Genomic DNA, 6,087 nt, shown 5'->3' on the forward strand with positions numbered 1-6,087 from the left:
GCGTCGGGATCCCTGCCAAGGGGCGCAAACCACGACGGAACTGCTGCCGGCGTCACCCCGGTGCAGGAGGGTCCTGTCCCCATCCCACCCCCATGGGACCCTTCTCCAGCTCCTCGTGGAGGCTCTCGGCCACGCAGCGTGATGTCTGCCCACCATCCGCCACTCAGAGGCAGGCAGACAGACAGACAGACAGACAGAGGGGTCGGGGAGGAGAGGTGCCACCGAGCAGGGCAGGGAGCGGGGGGCAGCCGGGAGCACACGGTGCCCCCCACGCTCACAGCAGCCTCCCAGGCCTGCAGGCCCCAGCAGCCTGACATGGGGGGGGGCTGGAGGAGCCATTAGAGCTCCTATCGCTGCATCTCCCTTCCCTGGAGCTGCTGGCTGCACCATCCCCCTCCCTGGGATGGTAATTGGGTTTCAGCCCTGCGAGATGGATGGGGCTGGGCTGAGAGGGGAGCAGGGGGGAAGAGGAGGGGGCAGAGAGTAGGAGAGACCCCCCTTGCCCTCCATCCACCTCCTGCCCCTGCAGCTGTGAACAAGATGTTTGCAAGGGTGAGGCACAGGAGTGGCGTGTTTATTGAATACAGACGGGACTGAAAAGCCCCTTCTCATGAGGCTGTTTGATGTGACGCTGAATTCACGCGTGCTGGGGAGCTGCCAGCACGCACAGACCCCACAGCAGCGCCTGAGGCTGCTCCCTTGGTAGGGGGCAGAGGGGGGTGTTCGCAGGGGTGAGTGTTGGGGGGTACCCGGGAACACGTGTGTGTGCACAGGTACACGCGTGTGCGCAGGGAGGGCTGGCAGGGACAGGCCCAAGGCTGGAAGGGACTCAACCCCCCTGGGGGATGGACGGGGGTTTCCTGGGCCCCCTCTGGCCAGGGGCTGGGGCTGGGCAGCCGGGGCGGGGGCACCTGCAGAGCTTCTTGAAGGTGCCTACGTGAGGGGCCGACTGCTCTGCTGCGGCCAGGTGCTGCCTGGAGCTGAGCCGGGGGATCGGAGGGTGCGGGCAGCCCTGTCCCTGTGTCCCCCCCAAGCCCGGGGCTTCATCTGCCCCTGCAAGGGTGGGAGGAAATGCTGCAGGGCAGGAGGGACAAACCAGGAGGACGTTACACTGTCCGGTCCTTGTTAGTGTGGTCTGAGTTTCTCACCAGGCTGGTCCCACACCTCCTGTCTTCAGAACCAGGTCTGGGGTCGGACTCTGCTCACCAGAGCCCACCCAGGGCCTTGCCTTTGGCCGAGGCCAGCGATGCCGGTGTGAGTGAAATCGAAGTGGGGCCGTGGATGGGTCTGGATGCCTCTGCTTCCATCTGTGCATACACTAGCATGTTTCTTCTCTGTTTTTCTTTGCAAGCAGCAGTTAGAGTTGTTACTTACACAGAACTTCAGTGCAGGCAATTAGGTAGGGAAATCACGGGGTAGGAGCTTGCCCTCAGCATACATTTCAAATACAGGAACTTCATCGGATGCAGAATTAACCCACCAGCACCAAAGCAAAGGGTCTGTCGGGGCGACTGGGGTCTGGGAAGGCCAGAGGGTATTGTGTGACACGCCAGCGAGCAGAGGGCACGTCGCTCTGTTGCTGCAGGAGAGGCTTTGTGCGGCTTTGCCGTTCCCCTCGGCTCCGGCTCCGGCCGTTATCACACCAGCAGAGTGTGCTAGGGAAAAGAAAACCTGCCTTGTCTGTTCTCTTGGCACTGGCCTTTTCAGAAAGTAGACATTTTGAAAGGATTTACCATCCCACGGCTGGTTTATTTGGCAGACCGTGCCGACGCGAAGGCTGTGTAGCTGCAAACCCTTGGCTGCTGTCAGGTTACATCCTCCTGCCTGTGCCTGCAACGCCGCCCCGTGCTCCGGCACGCGGGAGGGCGGCCGGGTATTACCTGACCACAGGACTAATCCCTGGTGTGCAAACCCGGCAGCTGCATCGAATCTCTCACTCCCATGGCAACATCATAAAATCAATACTTGGTCGAGAGGGTATTGAAGGTGAATTTGGGAAGTTATAGATTGTTGCAGGAGCGAGGGAGGAGAAAATCCTGTCTGTTTGGGATGTGAATGCAGGCAGGATAATTCTGGAAGCTGTGAGCAGTGCGGCCCCAGTCTCACGTGGGAGGTCTCTGCTCCAGACATCGTCTTTCCAAGACCTTGTAACTGTCAGAAAGATGAATTTTTGAATTGGACCAGGCTGCTGGTCAGGGCTGTGGTATTGCCAACTCTGGGAAGGAGAAGATCGCTAATAATTGGATTGAACATTACAGGGGCATTCCCCACAGAGCTCATCACTGCATTGCAATTAAGAGCAAATGTCTACCCTGCCAGAGAATCATTAGCACGGGGTCAGCAGGAATCCTGAGTTAAGACCTGTTGGTGTTTTCAGGCTGAGTGAGACTTGCTGCCTTGTTACTGGGTACTGCCCTGAGGCACAAGGTGCCAGGATCAAAAGACATCAACTGTGTGATCCAGAGGCTGAGGAAGTTCGAAGGAGAACGGGCCGTGTTACACGAGCCCCTCCTGCGGGACCACTGAGATGAGCTCTGTAAGCCTGGCCCAACTTTCAAGGATTCTCAGGCACTGGTGGCATCAGGTACGAAAGCACCTACTTACGTCTGTAGATACTGCACATGTTTTTGTGAGCCCCACAGAGACTATCGTATAATAAGTACTTTGACTGTAAATAAATTATATTTGTGGGTTGTGATGACTTGGAGCGGAGCTCTGTCAGCAGGGAGGGAGGAAGGACAACAGGTAGGGAACTCGATGGCCACACCATCACCTCAGCACCCCCCACCCTGTCAACTGGCCGTGACCGACCTGGATGAGGATGGTGCGGAGTGTCTGTTCAGTGACGGGCTGACGGCACCACTGGATCCTGAGGAGCTCACACGTTTTAGAAGTATAAACACTTGTCTGAAAGACTAAACCAGCCCATTATTTGTGAGTAGCATAGCTCCATCTAGCATTCATGAAAACTGATGCTTCTCTAAACCTTAATTCATAACTACTTGGTTACGTGTTAAAAGCTGCTCTTCTGTCTGTAAACAGCCACAGCCAACAGCAGAGCAAGTGTTTCTTTACAGCCAGAGCTCTGCATACAGCTGTCGCCTCCTCTGCGTTTAGACCATCCTTCACGCCGCAGATGTGACGCATCCAGACGCAGACCTCTGCTTTCCCTAGGAAAGGGTCAGTCCTTTCCCAATATGTTTTTTTTTTTCCTACCAAAATTGCTTTTTGAACCCATGTAAACAGGCTAAACATCCTGAACTGTATCAGGTGAAAAAGTATTTGCTGCTTGTCTCAGGTCTGTAAAGCTTTCCCAAGCATTGCTTACTGGGTAGCGCACAGGGAGGAGAGAAGGGAGGGCAAGACCCAGGCCCACCCCAGTTCTGCAGCCAAATCGACCCTAGATTTGGCCAAAACCGCCCTTCTATGTCTCGTTGTCTTGGTCCACAGGGCAGCAATTGTAAAGCAGCGTGCTGTTGGAGTGTCCTGACCAACCACTTGCAAACTCCTGGAAGTCTGAGCCACCCTGTATTCCAATGCCCTTCAGGTGGTTTAGACCTTTGAAACTTTCAAAATACTGAATGTCAGTGCTAAAATCTCTGCCTTACTGTGCTGACACGGGGCTGCCTTTGCTCACGCACTCACTGCTGCGCAGCCCGGCACCACAAACAGGCTGTGTGAGTCCGGTGCTGGCTGCAGGATGGAGAATCACTGCACCTGTAATTCTGAGGACAGAAATCAACATCCTGGGCGATGGAAGTGTCACTGGAAAGTGTTTCCCCGCTCCCTCGGGGAAGCGCAGCCGCTCGCACTCAGCCTGGCAGCCGCTGCAGCCGTTGAACGGAGCATGGACACTGCTCCCGGCTCAGCACTCGCACAGTGAGTAGAGCCGGGCAAGTGTCACAGAGAATTAAATTTCTGCAATGAGTCTTTCCCTGCAAATGTTCGGGAGAGCGAAGCTTGCTCTGTGAGGCCGAGGGAAGGCTGATAGCGCAGCGGCGAACGTGAACTGACGCGGGCGGCTGCAGCTCCTGCAGCAAAGTGCAAACGGGCAGAGGGCCTGAAAATCCATGCCACGGAGCAGTTCACTCTCCCCAGGTCCTGACCCCAAATCCAGGCCTTTCCGATTTTTGTGGTGACAAAACACTTGGACGCAGGGTTGGGAGTGTTGTGGTTCAACCCCAGCCCGCAGCTCAGCACCACCCAGTGGGATGGGGGAGAGAATCGAGGGAAAAAAAAGAGCAAAACTTGTGGGCTGAGATAAAGACAGTTTAACAGGACAGAAAAGGAAGAAAATAATAATAAAATGGCAATAATAAAAGAATTAGAATACACAAAACAAGTGATGCACAATGCAATTGCTCAGCACTTGCTGACCGGCGCCCAGCCAGTCCCCGAGCAGCGATCCGCCCCTCCCGGCCAGCTCCCCCCAGTTTAGGGACTGGGCATGACGTCGTGTGGAATGTTCCTTGGCCAGGCTGGGTCAGCTCTCCTGGCTGTGCCCCCTCCGGCTCCTCGTGCCCCCCAGCCTTCTGGCTGGCAGGGCATGAGAAGCTGAAAAATCTTTGACTTAGTATAAAGGCTGCTTAACCACAACTAAATCCATCTGCGTGTTACCAACATTACTCTCGTACTAAATCCAAAACACTATACCGGCTACTAGGAAGAAAATTAACTCTATCCCAGGCAAAACCAGGACAGGGAGCAAGGCAGAAACCAGCAGTTTTTGTAGAAATTTCTCTGACAGCTAGAGGCAAGGTTACTTTTCTAATCGAATAAACAGCATCTGCAATCTGTTAGTCCTTTGAGAAGAGCTAGACAAATCTGTGCGAGGGAATAAAGGCCCGTTGAAGTGTTCTGGTTCTCAGCTCAAGGGCCACCACCACTTCAGAGGCACTCGATAACACTTTGCTTTCTGAGCTCAAAAGTGAAACCCGACGCAGAGCGCGTTGCTAGGGCGCGGGTGCCGAGGCTGCTCCCAACGACCCAGCACCAAGAAACCCCCCAGGGGCAGCTCCGCACCCGCCAGAGGCGGGTCTGGCCGCAGCCCGAGGGGCGTCGGCTCGAGCCCAGCAAGGGTCGGACGGGGAGATCTGGTGGCGACGTAGCTGCGGGTCCTGCCAGTCGCGTTGGCGCCATCGGTCACACACACCTTGAGGAAAGCACTGGCCGCTGGCTGCGGGTCCCCGAGGGATGGCAGGGACCCCGGTGGGGCCCTTTGCTAAAGAAGCCCCAGAGATTTGCGGCATCAAAGAACGAAGCGCGCGGGGGTATGATGCTCTGGAGGCGTGTGGCTCGTCCCCAGTTAAACCCCTGAGAAGACCCATCCAGCAGCTTCGTAAGCGCGTCCCTGGGGGGGCCCCGGCCGGGAGCCCTGAGGCTGCGTTGGCATTTCGGCCCTTGCAGGGCGGGGGCTGCGCCTGGGCTCCTGCCCTGCTTCCCTCTCCTGTGACCACTAAATGAGACGCAGCCGCTCTTTATCCCCAGGTGGCTCGGCGGGGGTCAGAGCATGTTTCCGCAGACTCGAGCTTTGTGATACGTAACGCTGGTGCTGCCCCTCGGCCCCGGCCCCCCCCGCCCCACACAACCTGCCGGTGGCAGCCGGAGCGTGACTTCTGCCACCCGCAGTCCCTCGAGGGTTTCTGTGCCATGCCCCGGCTTTGGGGCTCTTCCCAGTGGGGCTCCGCGAAGGCTCCGCCAAGCCGGAGACGTTCTCTGGGCCTCGAACGGCCCCGGCTGCCGGACGGGGCCACCCCGCTCTCAGTCTCCTCCCGCTGCCCCAGCCCTCACCCCGGCGTGGTTCCGGGGTACGGGTGTCCCCGGCCACCCCGGGCCGCAGGCCCCTCGTCCCGGTGTCTGTCCGTCCCCTGGCTCGGGCTCTGCGGGCGCTCGGAGCCGCGCGGCCCTTCGCGACAGCGGCCCCGATCCGCGTCTGGCCGCGGGTTCACGGCCCGACCCGGGCCCGCGCGAGCCGGCGGCCGCGGCCTCCCCTCCCCCTCCCCCTCCGCGCCGGTTCCCGGGGGCGCCGCCGGGAGGTGGCGGCGGAGGCGCCCGAGTGCCCGGAGCGGCCGGTACCGGCGCCCCCGG

Source organism: Strix uralensis, chromosome 27 (genome assembly GCF_047716275.1).
Source record: "Strix uralensis isolate ZFMK-TIS-50842 chromosome 27, bStrUra1, whole genome shotgun sequence".
Taxonomy (NCBI): domain Eukaryota; kingdom Metazoa; phylum Chordata; class Aves; order Strigiformes; family Strigidae; genus Strix; species Strix uralensis.